The 16,980-nt window shown below is 41.0% G+C and overlaps 1 protein-coding gene across 1 annotated transcript in view; it reads left to right on the top strand.

Moving 5' to 3' along the window:
- Positions 1–16,980, top strand: part of Prkca (protein kinase C alpha) — a 371,818-nt gene that overhangs the window by 203,812 nt on the left and 151,026 nt on the right.

Here is a 16,980-nt window from a genome sequence, read left to right as displayed (position 1 = left end):
TGTTTGTTTGTTTTACTGATCCTGGGGCTTGAACTCAGGGCCTGGGCACTGTCCCTGAGCCTGTCTGTGCTCAAGGCTAGTGCCTCTACTACTTGAGCCACAGCGTTACTTCTGCTTTTTCTGTTTATATGGCACTGAGAAATTGAACCCAGGGCTTCATGCATTCAAGGCAAGCACTCTACCACTAAACCACATACCCAGCCTAAAGTTTCTTCTTTTGCCCAAGACTAGAAATTGTTTTGAGGGTCTCCCAACACCTGTAAGTGTCGGAAAAAGGAGAAAAACCATGCTAAGATGTATGCTAATGAAATTAAAGGAATCAGTTCTTGGAAATATTTCTGTTTCAGTCCTTTATGTGCTCTCTTGTCTTGATAGAAAACATAGCAGGACATAGTTTTGGAACCTTGAGCAGTTTCTATTAATGACTAGCCAGTGAACCACTCATCTACCTACAATTCATGCTCATTGTACTGTGTTATTTGAGACTATCCTGAGAAATTAATGGCCCAAGTTAGCTGATAATATTAGCAATAAGATACAGAAACTAAGATGAGAGCCCCAAGAAGGATCACACCTGATCAGCTGTCTGTACTAACCCTGTGGATATTGGGGATTTGAATTTGAAGTGGATTCTTGTACCTGGGAATAAAGGAAGGATTGAGGGGAGGAGGATCCAGCAAATCCTTGGATACTTTATGACCTGGGCTTCTTCTACTGCCCTTGAGCAAAGGACCATCCCAAGTGGCTCCTTTCAGATCAGTTGCTAGCCCCTGGATCCCTCCTTTCAGAGAGTGACCCAGTCTCAGAAAAGGTGCCAGTGTGGGTGGGGCCTGTTGCTTTTCTCCAGGTTCCTTCTGTTCTCCGCTGAGGCTTATTTAATGCAGAACAAGGGAAGTGTACAGACTACTTGCTTTGGGAATCTTTTGTATGTATTGGGAAGCAGAGAACATGTTTTAGAAGAGTATGCTTTCTTGGGGCTGGGTATCTGGGTCAGCAGAAGAGCACCTGCCTGGCGAGCTCAAGGCTCTGAGTTCGGTCCTCAGCTCTGGAAAAAAAAAAAAAAGAAGAAGAAGAAGAGTATATTTTCTTTTAAGGATTCAGTAAAACACACCATGTGTTGAAAGGAAAACTGGCAAAGGCAAGATCTGTTTTTTAGAAATGACATTTCTTACTTTTGGGTAATGAAAACTTTTTTTTCTCCCAAATGTTGTATTTGATGGGCCTTTTCTAAAATAAATAAATAAATAAATAAAGGTAACTCTGGCCATCACATTTGCTTTCCTGGCCTCATTGCTGCCCTGCATTGGGTTGTTGTCTCTTAGTAAGTCCAGGAAGCACTCAGACCTGTGAATTTTCATCTATGAGCTGCTCACCAGTCGCCCAAGGACTTTGAAAGGGGATGTGTGGGGGATAATGCTTTATAAAAAGGCATTACATAGTTTAGAAGGGAAAAGAAATTCTAGGCATAGGTTATTGAAGGCTCAGTGGGAATACTAGGAAACATAATTGTCACACTATGTAACATGTAGACATTTGCATTGCAAGTGAGCACGTGTACTGTACTTAGCTGGTAAAATGTAGGGGAAAGTGGGCCTTTTTTTTATCACAACAGAGGTTTATGTATGTGATAGGACACACAGATACATGAGCCCAGTGGAGTCGAGTGTGGCCTTTTTTCAGCCTAGTATGAGAGTAGACACAGAACTATAAAGCAACTAACTTCTCCAAGTATTAAAGTGTGGCGAAGAACTGACAAGAAATGTGTGCTGAGATGACTTTAACATGAAATGGAAAGTATGTTGTATAATAGGACCCAATAATTTCTACAACTAAAGAGAGCTTCATGGCTCCTGGCTCCTAGTTCCTGTATGATGATGATGATACTGACCTCTGCTGGTGGGTTATTACTAAACTGTGGATAGCAATGATCTTGGACATGGGTCTATAAACAGACCAAAGATTCTGGTCCGTTCCTGAGGTTGAACCTTGCCCAAACCCTGATTCAGTTGCCACAGTCCCCAGTGGGACAGAAAATGACCCTAAATGATCTCAGTCTTTGTTCTCTGTTCCTGTCATTTCTAGTTTTCCTACCTTTCTCCACCCAGGACTTCGTTGTTTCCTTTCTTCTGTCGGCCATTGTCATCCCAAGATTTTATGAAAACAAAAAGTGGACCCTTCATATCTTTACAGAGAGGTTGGAATTCTGGTTCCATCCCTGTCTTCAGAAACCTGATACTCAGGCTTTGGGTGGGGAAAATATCAATGTAGTATTTAAGAAGTAGTTGAAGCTGGACAAGAAGGCACACTTCTGTCATTCCAGCACTTAGGCCGAAGCAGGAGAATCAAAACCTTAATGGTTGTTTAGACTACACTGTAAGGCTCTGTTTCAAGACAAATATTTTTATTTATTGTTTTTATTTATTTATTTATTTATTTATTTATTTATTTTTTGCCAGTCCTGGGGCTTGGACTCAGGGCCTGAGCACTGTCCCTGGCTTCTTCTTCTTTTTTTTTTTTTTTTTTTTTGCTCAAGGCTAGCACTCTGCCACTTGAGCCACAGCGCCACATCTGGCCATTTTCTGTATATGTGGTGCTGGGGAATCGAACCCAGGACCTCATGTATTTGAGGCAGGCACTCTTGCCACTAGGCCATATCCCCAGCCCCAAGACAAATATTTTTTTAAGTTCCTATTTTACAAATGAAAATCTGATAAGAAGAAGCTCCAACAGTCTGATATCATGCCCATGATGTGATGGCAGAGGTCACTGCATGGGGGAATGAAAAGGAATAAATGTTGAATATTTTCTTGGGAAAATATTTTAAAGTATAAAAACACTAAGCATAGAGGAAAGGTAATTTGTTGGAGCACATTAAAAAATAGCCTGGCAGAGTCATTGTTCTGTTAGTGATTAGCCTTTTCCCCAGAGGGCCCTCCCACAGCTTGTCCTGGAGCTACTGTGGGGCACTGTGTGAGAAGAAGCAGGCTGAGGGTCTGGCTCAGTATTCTCCACCAAAACACTGTGTTCACCAGGGTACCACAGGCCCAGAGGCTGCCCTGCAGAAATCCGATTATCTTTAACTCACTTAGCACACGGTGTTGCCCTGGACAGCTCTTTGAAATAGCTGATGTGGAGTTAATGAAGTTGGGATGTTTTTAAAATGAAATTTTCAAATTGGGCCTTGAGAAATATATAAGCAGTGCCTGGTGGTATAAAATGACATTATAATCACTTCATTTTGAGATGATTTGACAATCATTTCCTCATGCTCTCCTGTCTGCAGCTTCCCAGTCAGGGAAAAGAATAATTTTCTGTCTTGATAAAGTGATGGGATTGGGAACAAAGCCTTTTATCTTTGTCTTTGTGCCTTTATATTCTTGTTGATATTATGCAATATATTTTGGAGAATGGAATATTGGGAACCTGGAGTCTAGGGTCTTTGGGTCTCTGTTCTAGGTACATTCAAAGTGAACATATTCATATGAAAGCTCTGCCTTTAATTGCTGAGCAGAGGAGAGCAGGATGGCCTGCTCAATAAATGAGCTAAGCCAATGGGATATCTATATAAAAAATACAACCCCAAGTAAGACACTGCACAAAAACCAATTACAAATAGACTATCAACCTTATTGTAACACAATAAATGTGCCAGAAAATGACAGAGGTAGAATATATTTATGATCCTAGTGTACAAAATCATTTCATAAACAGAATGTAAGTAGCATTAGTCATAAAGAAAAAGACTCACATGCTGAACTACAATATAATTACCAGTTCCTGTTCATTAAAACATAAAGAGAATAAAAGGTAAGCCAAGGATGGGAGAAGGTATTTCCTATACTGCTAACTATTAAGGGTCTATGCTCTAGAACAAACAGAATACTCATAGATCAGTAGGAAATTGTAGTAGAAGGACAGTGTGCAATAGATTTTCACCCTTTGAAAAGGATGGTATAAATATGGACAATGGAGTTTCAACATCAGTCATCAGGGGAATGCAATTTAAAACTTCAATGAGATGGTACTTCTAGTCATAAGAAAGGCTATCATGAAAAAGGCCCCAATGCTCAGTGTTGGCCAAGACATGCCAATAGCATATATATTGATACAACCACTCCAGAAAACTTTTCTGACTCTTGCTTCTAGGTATGTGTTCAAAAGAGCTGCATGTATGCACGTGTACACCAGAAGTCACATACAAAAACGTTCACAGCATTATTTATAATTGCCTTACTGTAGAAGTAACTCGGCTATTCCTCACACTTGGAGTAGATTTTATATGCAGACCTATTGTGAAGTCTGTGCAACACTGAATGGAACATAACTGTGGTTCTCTCAGACCTGATATTGAGCGCATTAGTTACATGTTTTGTATTAGTCTATACATATAAAATTCACAAAGAGGCAAGACTCAGCTGTGGAGCTAGGCAGGAGAGTGCCATAGAGGTGAGTGACTGGAAGAGGCATGAGGGTACTTGTGGTGTCCTAGTTCCTTCTGACTTTTGACCAACTTGTATCACAAATTTATGTGCATTATTATTCGTGCATGTGCAGATTATTTTTCAGAGGTGCCTTGAAGCACTCAAGTTACTATGCAGTTTGTTTGGAGTGTTGTGTTCGCAGGAAGAGAGATGATGACAGCAGTAAAGAGTAGGATCGTGATATCGCTAAATCACTTACTCATGGTGTGAAACCCTTGGATTTAAATGTTCTTTTTTTTCAGGTTTCCCTTCTATTTCTTACAATTTTGGCAGCTTTCATATTAAAATTATATATAATGTCTTGATACTGTTGTAGTTATTTGGAGCTGAGTATTTAAATAGCTGTAAATGTCTCAACTTGAATAATGGTAATTAAATTTCCATTAGCAGATTGGCAGAATGATCTAGTGGGGTGTTCTCTGGCCAAGAGCCAAGAAGCCACGAGCCCTTAGTTCCAGTTTACCTGGGTTCCATTCCCAACCTAGAACAAGTCATTCAGCCATTCTCTGTAGATGCCCACCCCCCACAGTAATATTAAAGACACTATGGACATTTTATCATTCCTCTTAATCATTCTCTCAAAATGCTATGCAGGTAAAGTAAGAGTTTTGCCTTTTCGTGGACAATACTTGCAAACTAAAACTGTAAAGTAATAAATATGTTTGTGTGAACCACACATTCCAGCAAGGCTCTACTCCTGTTTACATGTGCTTTCTACACCTCTCTTTCTTTTCTTGTGGCGTGGAACCTGTGCTACACCCTCAGCCCCTGTTTCTTCAGTTTCTTACTAGATATCTGTCTACACAAGAAATGACCATGAAAGCATACTGGAAAGGATGGACGCAATGGAGGGATTTGGGAGAAGTCTTCATATATTGTGTTTTCTTGTCCTAATCCCTATCATTTTTGTGTTACTACATACATTTCTGTTTTCATGTTATTATCTGACCACATTGGATGATCCAATACCCAGGAAGGAAACAGATCTAGTAAACAATGGGTCCTTTACCCATGTTTCAGAGGTAATTTTCATCAGTATAGACAGATATGTTTACATTTAATAATTTGCCTGTTCACAAATCATAATGTGCCAAATTAAAAATAGGTTTGACACTGCTTCATCATTTTAATTCTCATTCTCATTAACATTTGGAATGCTCTCCTTGATGGAAGAAAATGTTCATCTGGGCTCTTTTAGTCAAATTAATTGGTCAAAAGAAATATGTCTGAGATGGAAGGGGGAGAAAAAAAGAAAATCTGTGTTTTAATCAACTTCAGCCTAATTGAACAAGCCTCCTAATGAATCCTTTAGAAATTGTTGTTCTCTGAAAATAGACTATTGATCTAGGCCAGTGGTTCCAAAACTTTCATTTAGCAGTAGATATATATTTTTGCAACTATAACTTCCCACAGGATCTTAATATACCAAGCAGAGCAAAGGCAGGCTAGCTACTCTGTTGGAAATGAGGTTTGGGATATATGGAAATGAATAGTATTTTGTTGTTGTTGTTGTTGTTGTTGTTGAATACCCTACTACTGAGATTTGAAGACTATTAGACATAGAGGAAAGTGGTCACTGTGGTTTCTTGTCATGGGACCAAGACGTCATGTTGGTGATGTGTCCTGTCACTCTTCTGTCCTCACATGTCACTCTATCACTGGGCTACACTCTGTTTGGAATTGATAGAGTTGGAATTCCCTGGCTGTGGTTTCCATGATGCTGTGACACGTTATGCTTTGACAAGTTATGCCCCCAGTAGCTTGATGCTGAGAGACTAGCCTTCCATTTGACTTTATTATTTCCAAAATGACTACTGTGCTATGGGAGACTGGGAAAATATCATGAAGTCTGAGAAAATATTCAAGGTTAACCAGGATTGCAGGAATATTCCTGGTACCCAAAGTGTCCAGCTAACCTGCCTTTACCTCTTACCCTCAATATACCTTCCTGATAGTCTTTTGATTCATATTTTAAAATATCACAGATTTTTTTCCTGGTTTCCTTCCACTTTTTTTGCTAGAGTATGAAAGGTGGGTATTTATCTCCTCTTGAGAAAATTTCTGTGAAAAGTGCCGAATTCAGTATGAGGGGAAGGCTCTACTCTTAAGCCTGAAGTGTAATATCCACCCTCCATCTTTCTGAAAAGATTTCCAGAAATGCTGGCCCAGGAACTTATAAACAGATCCACCTGTTTCTAGAAACCTGAGTTTAAAACCTGCATTCTGTCTACAGAGCAATTTTTTTCATGAATACCTTCTCACCACATTTTATAAAGAAACATTTGGTTGGTGGGTTGAGCCAATGAAGTAATTGTGGGAACGAAGAAAATGTTAAACAAACAAAGCAATAAGGCAGGTCTCTGTTCTTATTCTGGGTTCATCAGTGGTGGGCTATCATCCACATCTAAGCTCATGTCCTAAAAATGGCCCTTTCAAGAAGAGAATGCAAACAGCAGAAAGAGGGTTTCCCAAATGGTTCTTCTTACCCACAGTTCCAGAGTCAGCAGATAAACATGAGATGACTTGCAAAGTCTCCAAGCCTGTGTGACATCCACAGAACTCTTGGTCAGTTCTTATTCTGATAAAACTGAGGATCTCAGACCATTAATTTATTAGGATACAAGAAAAGCAGGACCAAAATGGAGCCATCCTCTTTTTAAAATCTGAGTTTAAATGTGTTTTTATTTTTAATTATAAGGATACTGCATAGCGATTACAGAAAAATATAACAATAACAAGAAGAATGAAGAAAAATAAAAGACCACCCACAATATATGCAGAACTAAAAAAATTACCTTCCTCCAAAACAAAACCACAAAGAACCAATAGTCCCCTCATCAAGTGGGCTAAAGACTTACAAAGAGACTTCTCTGATGAGGAAATGAGAATGGCCAAGAGACATATGAAAAAGTGCTCTACATCACTGGCCATAAAAGAAATGCAAATCAAAACAACATTGAGATTCCATCTTACCCCAGTAAGAATGTCATACATCAGGAAAACTAACAATAACAATTGTTGGAGGGGATGTGGCCAAAAGGGAACCCTACTTCATTGTTGGTGGGAATGGAAACTGGTTCAGCCACTCTGGCAAGCAGTATGGAGATTCCTCAGAAGGCTAAATATAAAACTCCCCTATGACCCAGCAACCCCACTTTTGGGTATCTATCCAAAAAACCACAAACAAAATCACAGTAAAGCCACCAGCACAACAATGTTCATCGCAGCGCAATTTGTCATAGCTAGAAGCCAACCCAGATGCCCCTCAGTAGACGAATGGATCAGGAAAATGTGGTACATATACACAATGGAATTTTATGCCTCTTATCAGAAAGAATGACATTGCCCCATTTGTAAGGAAATAGAAGGACTTGGAAAAAATTATACTAAGTGAAGTGAGCCAGACCCAAAGAAACATGGACTCTATAGTCTCCCTTATTGGGAATAATTAGCACAGGTTTAGGCAAGTCACAGCAGAGGACCACAAGAGCCCAATAGCTATAGCCTTATGATCACATAAGATGATGCTAAATGAAATGAACTCCATGTTATGGAAACAATTGTTATATCACAGTTGTAACTACTTTCAACGTCCCATGTGTATCTGTAGCTTCTTCTATTGATGATGTTCTTGTATCACCTTCCTGTGGTTGTATCTACACTATCTCTGTAATCTTATCTGAGTATATTGGAAACCGTCTATACTGGTATAAGAACTAGGAAATTGGGCTGGGGATATGGCCTAGTGGCAAGAGTGCTTGTCTCATAGAACTAGGAAATTGAAAGGGAATACCAAAATCAAGAGACACAGGGTAAAAAAAGACAAACAACTACAAAAGCAAAACTTGCAAAACTGTTTGGTGTAAGTGAACTGAACACCTCATGGGGGGAAAGGGAAAGGGGGAGGAGGGAGGGGGGAATGAGGGACGAGGTAACAGTACAAGAAATGCCTAACGTATGAAACTGTAACCTCTCTGTACATCAGTTTGATAATAAAAATTTGAAAAAAAAAAGACCACCCACAATTCAGAGAATAGATTGTTATATAAATGTTGACAAGCATTTAAAGCAAAACATGACATTATTCCTTGATTTTATGCTTTGCTAATGCCTTTAGCAGACAATGTCTAGCTTCCTAAATGTTATTCTTCATTGTGAAGGGCCATATCCACCCACAGATTATACTCTTAGTTTATAAAAATAAAAGATGAAATACAACTTATAAATAAATCATTAGAAAAATTTCTTCAGGGTAATAAACAGTGTGAAACAAGATCTTACTTATTAAATTAATGGAATTATAATACTTAAGCTTGGGAAGGGAGCTAAAAATGGCAATTTTACTTTCCATTGATATGTAGTCTACAAGTTGATCCGGTATTTTTGGAAATGAATTTGGTTAAGTATTACTATTCATAGCCTTGATCTAGTACCTTTGCTTCTATATTTACTTCCCTAAAGATAGAGTCAATATTATAAAAGTTATTTGCATTGAAATGCTGATTTCAGTGGAGTAATATGTTAGTCAGTTTCCTGTGGCTGTGACAAAATATCCATGATAACAACTTCAGGGAGGAAGGATTTATTTGAGCTTATAGTTTCAGAGGTTTTATTCCATGGTTAGGTGGCTCTGGCCTACAATGAAGCAGAACAACATCATGGAGGTTACAACATGTGACAAGGGGAGACTGCTCACCTCAGGGTGGCCAGGAAGGAGAGAGAACCAAAAGGAACTAGCACCAAGGCAAACCCTTTACAGACATCTCCACTGTCTTTAAATATGCCCTAAGGGACCTACTTCTTCCAGCTACATCTTGACCTCCACATTGCCATCACCTGAACTGTATATTCAGATTTTGAATCCACCGTTGGATTAAACCAAATTAGGTCAGAGTCTTCATGATCTAGTTCTCATGAGTTAGTAGTATGTGGAAAGACCCTCACAGAGGAGTATTTCCTAATCTCCTCGGTGTCTCCCTGAGTCCATTCAAGTTCATAATCAAGGACTAACCATCACAGTGATGATGCATTGGAGGTGGGGTGTGACTCATTAAGGATTGAATTAGAATGGCTGTCTATGAACATTGTGCTAAGCAAGCCACTTAGCTCTAAGTCTGTTTACATAATTTTAAATGGGTATAGCCCCTGCCTGAGAATATAAAGATTAGCAGAAAATCGAAGGCATCATACACTGAGCAGTGCTGTCTGGCACAGGGAAAACAGGTAACCAATGCCATCATAGTGGTGAAGGGTGGAGTCTGACTAGAGTAAATGAAGTTGTTGTGGTAGGTATTATTGTTCGTGATATTAACATATGACACTCAGAAATGCTTCATCACTTAATAATGGGAAGAAAGACTGACATGATCATGGTAGGTTTGAAGGCTAACTGTGAAGACCATGTCAACAGCATGTAAAGGCAGTTCTAACACTACGTTATAAGGCACCAGTCTAAGTGCAACATTGTGTCTGGAGGCACAAGAAGACAGCAGGAAGGGAGGTTGATTTTAGTCTGTGGTGATTGACACAGTATGAAGAAGCTTGGGTTTTAGTGTCAGGAAATTAACTCAAGGCATGAGAGAAACATAAGCTCCCATATGGTAGATGGCACTAAGATGACGGAAGAGCTTGAATAATTCTGGACCAGTCTGTGATTTGAAATAAGTATCTTTTGAAGTGCCAAAGCTCAAGACTCTTTACTTCAGCATGTAATTTGCTTCTTATTGATCTTCGAAACACACTAGAGGACTTTCTTCATGCTGAAATTGCATTTCTACTGTTCCCAGGACAAGAGAAATTTGAGACCCATGTGCAACTTGACCAGACTTGAAATTTCATTTTATTTGATTTCTCAGCTGGTCATAGATAAATTAGTGGATTCAGACCTCCAGAGGGAACACACACAGTTCCCTCCCACACACACCCAACTGTGTCCTGAGAGAGGAGCCCTCGAGACATTCTTACTACCTACAAAGAACTTTGGAAGCTTTATTGCTCTATTTTATCTCTCCATTCTCAAACCCTAAAGCTTTTTTCTCCATGGAAGGTGGTAGTGCAGTTTTCATCTCAACAGTCTCCAGACAAAGGGAATAAAAGATATTGGAATAGGCAGGCTCTTGACTTCAAAAATGTTCAGGTTCTGGAGATGTATCCTTTTCTGTTCCCAAAGCCTAGTTTCTAGGAGAAGGTCAGACTCCCTTTCCAGGGCAGAATCAAAGCAGAGGACTTGGAGGTCAGAAGCATGCCAGGATGTGTACTATGGCCCAGCCAAGTGAGCTCCATGAAGCTATCCCCCTTTTGTACCACAGCCTGGTTGCCAGAGTGACTTCAGGCTCCCCCTTGCTCAGGCCACTTTTCGTCCTTTTATAAGCAAGGGCTAGAGCTGTCTTCCTCTCTGATGGTCTCAGACCTGGAGCTCAGAAGGCCTGTAGTGCCAGTTATGGCTTAGCTTGGGGTTCCTGACCAGTTCTAACCCCTGGAGATGGTTCTTTTTCACGAGAGTGAAAAGTGTCTTCAAATTTTCTAGGATTTTTGTGTGTTGCTGTTAGTCTATGTATCTTTCTTTTATATTTGTGTCTATGTCTTCAGAGCCAAAGGAAAGGGCCTAAACCATAAGCATAGCCAGAATTCTTCTCTCATGCTAATGCTTAGACCCAGAAATGACATTGGGAGAGGGTGGAACCTTGGGGATGGGGGCTACCGCAGCCTGTTCTCAGTGCCACCTGAGTCATTGTGTTTAGCTCTGTGCACTCAGCTTCCGATCCTTTGGTTCCTTTGCCACCCCCACAAGCTGCCAGCACACCCCACACACCTGCTCTGCAGCACGGCTCTCCTTAGCATAGATCTTAGGTTACAAGTCTCCTCTGCCTGCTTTAGCTCTCTCTAACCTTTCCCCAGCTGTTCCCCCTCAGCTGCCCTGAAAATGCCAGATTCAGAAATTGTTTTTCTTTTCATTGGTCACAGGGAGGAAGAATCTGGATTTATAAAAAGCAAATTTCATGGCTGGGGATGCAGCTCAGTCTGTGGAGCACTTGTTTAGCAATCACGGGTCCTGGTTATGATCACCAGCACTGCAAAAAAAAAAAATCCAACACTCACTGTTGCCCCTCAGTATTGGCCTTCCATTGTTGTTCCAGCCCCAGCCCCAGCCTCTGGAGAGATACCACACCTGAGCGTCTACACTGGCTGATCTTCAGGAGCTCTCCAACTTTAGTGTTTGGGGAAGGAATGAGTGGGGAGAATCTTGAATGAGGTTCAGGCACTTTTGGAAGGGTTTCTTCAGGGCTGGATGATCTTAATGCACCTGCAGCATCTGGTCAATAAGAACAAAACAGTTACAGATCACAGATACATTTGTGGATAGTTTGGTTTACACAAACTATTCTGTCCTCCAAGACATGGATAGATAAGGAAGAGAAAGAGTAAAGTAGTAGTCCAGTTAGTGAGTGGCCAGTTCCATCCTTTCTGCATCTTAACCTCCAAGCAGACCCCACCCCTGCATCCGGGGACGGTATCCTCATCCTCCATACCTGGGACTGTTTTGACAACATCCTAGGTGTCTACCTGTCTCAGGTCCTGTCCCTTCACCCTCATTTGGCCTTCCCCCATACTGTGAGTTATATCCAGGTGTGAACACTTCTCCCAGTGGCTTTTCTAGGCAACCTACTGGGCAAGGTCTATGAGCTAGTCCTGGGGTACCGTGCAGCTCCATCCTCTGCTCCTTAACTCTACATACTCACAAGAAGCTACTTGCCCTTTTTGCATGGTCTCTCAGGAACCTCCTTGTGGATGAGCTGTTGCTTTCTGTCTGAAGGTAGATCATGTGCACATTCAGTACTGACCACCTAGATCAAGCTCTGCTGTAGTACTGGAAGCCAACTTTGTATAGACAAGCGGCTTTGCTCCTGTGGCATGTACAGACTGAGGCAAGACAGGCATTGTGTAAGTCATTGTAGCCATAAATCACATAATTAAACTTTGTGATACGAGCCAGGAACGTATACATCAGGGACAGAATTGCTGTGTCAGAATGAGATGATGTGTTTAGGTTAAATTTTGCAAAAGAGACTGAAGACATGTTTTTCCAGGACTAGGAAACAGGAAGGTCATGAGTAGCAGAGGTGGTTATCAGAGCTCAGTGCCTTCTGAGACTCTCTCTGTATGTGTCATCCTACATTAACTCACACATCCTTATGTTACCCTATAGGATAGATGCCTCTTCCATCCTCTCTGTGCAGTGGGAAATTTCAGCACAGAGACCAGTGGACATGTTCAAGGTCATATGATAGTGTGGTAGGATTCAAAATCAGATCATCTAGATACAAAGGCTTGAGTTAGCCACTACATTATCTTATTTGGCCTAGTCAAGCCATTTCTGGCTGGAGCTAACACCAGTGAGGTGAGGCTAGATGGCAGAGGTGAGGCCAATAGGCCACTCTACTGCTGGGGATTCAAGGTGAGTCAAAGGGAGGAAGCAAAGGGCAGAAGGACATTACGCATTTTAGGTCAAATCAGCAATTGTATTTTCTCCTTTCCTACATGCCCTTTAAGACCTCCAAGTGTCACCGTCTGCCTGTGACTCTCTCCTTGTCTGCACTGAATTTCCCCTTCATCAGGGAAGGTCATCTTGGCAGGCCCATTATTTCTCAGGATTGCCTTCTTCACTGTGAATTCCCTACAAGTAGGTTAAAGGAATGGAAAGGAAATAAATGTACATATCTAGGAAGCAAGACATTTGCTTAGATAGTAAGACTTTTCATGTTAATCTGTCTTTATGTGACTTCCATGCTGTAAGCTGCTGGTGGTTTGTACCTTAAATGCAGCAACTTACTCATGTAATGCCAGTGGCCTATTATTAAGGCTAAAATTTCCATTTCCTTCATAGCCTGAGTGACCAGGCCGTTAAGACGCAGATGACTCCTCCAGCTCCACATTCTTCCCAAGTCAAGAGGTTGCATGCTGATGTTACAGCATTCCTGCTGGGTCTCTGAGACCCTTGGGAGTCTGTAATGCTGGGGGAGCTGGACAGCAGGCTGTGACGGAGACCAGCTGTACCTCCGGACCGTCTCTTTAGAGAACCTTAGAACCCATGTGGTCCAACATTAGACCACTGAGCAGTGTTTGAGCCAGCCTCCAGAGTTCTGTGCTTCCTTAACATCTCCAATCTAAAACCAATCACGTTGGCTCCTACATGGTGAAATATGAGAGAAGTATCCATTTCTTAACATCAACTTTTTAGTTGACATTGAAATATACCTACTTCATAAATACACCCTATCCTAAGTGTACACTTGGATTTTTTTTTACCAATTGAATATACTTGAGTGAACTGTACCCAGATCAAAACACAAAACAAACCACCCTGCCCCACCTTCCTTGTATCCCTTCCTTGTAGCTCCTTCCTCACAAAGGTAGCTCTCCTCGCCACCAGATGCTGGGATTCAACCCTAGATCATATGCTGGGCACATGCTCTACCATGGAGATATACCCCTAAGTCCCTGGAGGTATTATCTGCCATCACTCTTGAACTATTGTGGCCTGTTTGTGAACTTTTTAACCAATAAAACTATATACTATCTTAAGGCAAAATTTTTTTATTCTGGTCCCCCCGCCCCACAGTCCTTGATTTATGACATTTTCCTGAACATAAAGAAATTAAGAGGAGTAGGAAAAGTTTTTCTCTTTAGAGGAAGCCATACAGTCATGGCACCAAGCCATACTTTAGAATTTAGGGATTGTATAAGGCCTGAATCCTTGAAACTACTGAAGGATAGAGTAGGAAAGACGCTAGAACTTATAGGCACAGGAAGGAACTTCCTGAATAGAGTCCCAGGGGCACAACAAATAGAGGAGAGACTCGACAATGGGACTACTACAAGTTAAAAAGTTTCTGCACAGCTAAGGACATAGCCACCAAAATAGAAAGACAGCCAACCATATGGGAAAGGATCTTTACCAGCACAGCAACAGACAAAGGCCTAATATTTGTCATCTACAGAGAACTCAAAAAACTAAGTCCCTCCAAGCCCAGTAAACCAATTAGGAAATGGGCAAAGGAGCTAAAGAGAGACTGCACAAGAGAAGAGATAAAAATGGCAAAGAAACATATGAGGAAATGTTCAACATCCCTGGCAGTAAAGGAAATGCAAATAAAAACAATGCTGAGATGCCACCTCACTCCACTTAGAATGGCCTATACTCTGAACTCAGGCAACAACAAATGCTGGAGGGGGTGCAGGGAAAGAGGAACTCTCCTCCATTGTTGGTGGGAGTGCAAATTAATACAACCACTTTGGAGAACAGTATGGAGGTTTCTCAAAAAGCTCAACATAGACCTACCCTATGACCCAGCCATACCACTCCTAGGCATCTATCCTGAACAACAGGTCCCAAGATATCAAAAAGACATCTGCACTTCCATGTTTATCGCTGCACAATTCACAATAGCCAAAATATGGAAACAACCCAGATGCCCCTCCACAGATGAATGGATCCAAAAAATATGGTACCTATACACAATGGAATACTACATAACGATTAGAACTGGTGAAATATTGGCATTCACAGGGAAATGGTCAGAACTTGTACAAATAATGTTGAGCGAGACAAGCCTAGAACACAGAAAACAAAGAGGCATGCTCTCCCTGATATATGACTGTTAAGGTGGGGGGAGGGGGAGACAGTAGAGACCAGGTCTGTGAAACCAAAAACTTCTTGTCAAATGGTATTTCCCACAGGTTTGGGTGAGCGACCCTACACTATGTAACTAAAACCAAACAACTACTCAACATATAAAGTTCAAAAATTGACCTCTCAGTGGATCACAACAGCTCAAAAGCTATGTATGTACATTCAAATAAGACTATTGTCGACATATTGTCTATTATTGACATTACATTTAAAGCCCTAGGCGAATTTTCTTCGGCGGAGGCCACGTGGCTATTGTGTATGTTCTTGGTACATTGTATATTGTATATATGTCTACTGACCTAGGGAAGGGAAAGAAAAACAGGATGTAAGATATCACAAGTAATATACACACTACCCTACTATGTAACTGTACCCTTTTTGCACAACACCTTGTCAAAAAAACCTTTTCTTTAATTAATAAATAAATTACAAAAAAAAGAATTTAGGGATTGTAATGACTTTACTATTTGTAATTTATCTGTATACTAGGACCTTGTCTCTTTTTTATCTTTTTTTTTTCTTTTTATGCAATAGTAGGATTTGTTCTCACAGCCAGAGCACGGTCCCTTAGCTCCACTTCCAGCATTTTTGTGGTTAACTGGAGATGGGAGTCTCACAGACTTTCTTCCTCAGATCTCAGCCTTCTTGAGTAGCTATGATTATAGATGTAAGCCAGTGGCACCCAGCTCCTTGCTTATTCTTTGTCATTAGAGCGAAGAATACTTCTAAGAAAGATTTCTAGACCAGTGTCCTGCAGGCTCTTTCTTTCTTTTTTTTTTTTCCTGAAAAGCACCCTATAGTGAATATTCTCAGCTTCACAGGCCACATGATCTTTGTTGAAACCATTTAACTCCCTTGTCAGGGTGCAAAGGCTGTCACAGAGGGAGCCAGCACAAAGGAGTTCACTCTTCTCTAGAGAATTTGATCTGCAACACTGAAGGATGAAGCCTACATGGCCACCATTTGTCACAAAATATTACTCCTCCAACCTTAAAACATTTAACCATATACCATATATATTCACTTTATCCCTAACTGAGAGGAAATTTGCTGAAGTTTTAAAACACTTGTCCGCATTCTCAGAGAGAGGCTGAGAACATTTTCTTAGGAAATGTAGATAGCATGGTCTCATAAAGCATGGAAACGCTGGCCCATCCTCTTGCTGTATATCTTTTGACAACTTGTGTAAGTTCTCTGGTTTTCTGTAGGATAGGAATAACTGGAAGGACATTTAGCTCTTCCGTACCACCCCCCAAGATGGCTGTGCTATATCCATGGACATACTTCCAGTCTGATCCATTCACAGAATATCCTAATTGGTCAGAGGACAGGCTGTGGTGCTTATTACAAGTTTAGATATTGTCCTTGGTAGTAGTAATGTCCCCTCTCTGCAGAGATCCTCTGTGCACTGTGCCAGCATCTCTGTCTCTGTCTGTCTGTCTGTCTCTCTCTCTCTCTCTCTCTCTCTCTCTCTCTCTCTCTCTCTCTCTCTCTCTCGCGCGCGCGCGCTCTCTCATTGCTTGGCTGAAAGGGGTACTTTACTTCCACATAAAACTTCCCTCCAAACTCCCTTCAAACTCTTCCATGTTCATTTGTCTATATTAAATAGTTTTCCATTTCCTAGAGGTCACCAGGATAGGAGAGATCACTGCACATAGCCAGCTTTAAGGTCAGTTTGCCATGTATTCTCCTTTGCTATCACTAATAACAGACTGATTAAATCTCTCGAAGAAAGAGAGAAGCCCCACATGAAAGCCTCAGCTGGGCTGTTAAGAATGTGAGTTTTCTCAACAAATGCTGAAGGGGATG

This window comes from Perognathus longimembris, chromosome 17 (assembly GCF_023159225.1).
Source record: "Perognathus longimembris pacificus isolate PPM17 chromosome 17, ASM2315922v1, whole genome shotgun sequence".
Lineage (NCBI taxonomy): Eukaryota > Metazoa > Chordata > Mammalia > Rodentia > Heteromyidae > Perognathus > Perognathus longimembris.
This window is presented reverse-complemented; position numbering and strand designations above follow the sequence as displayed.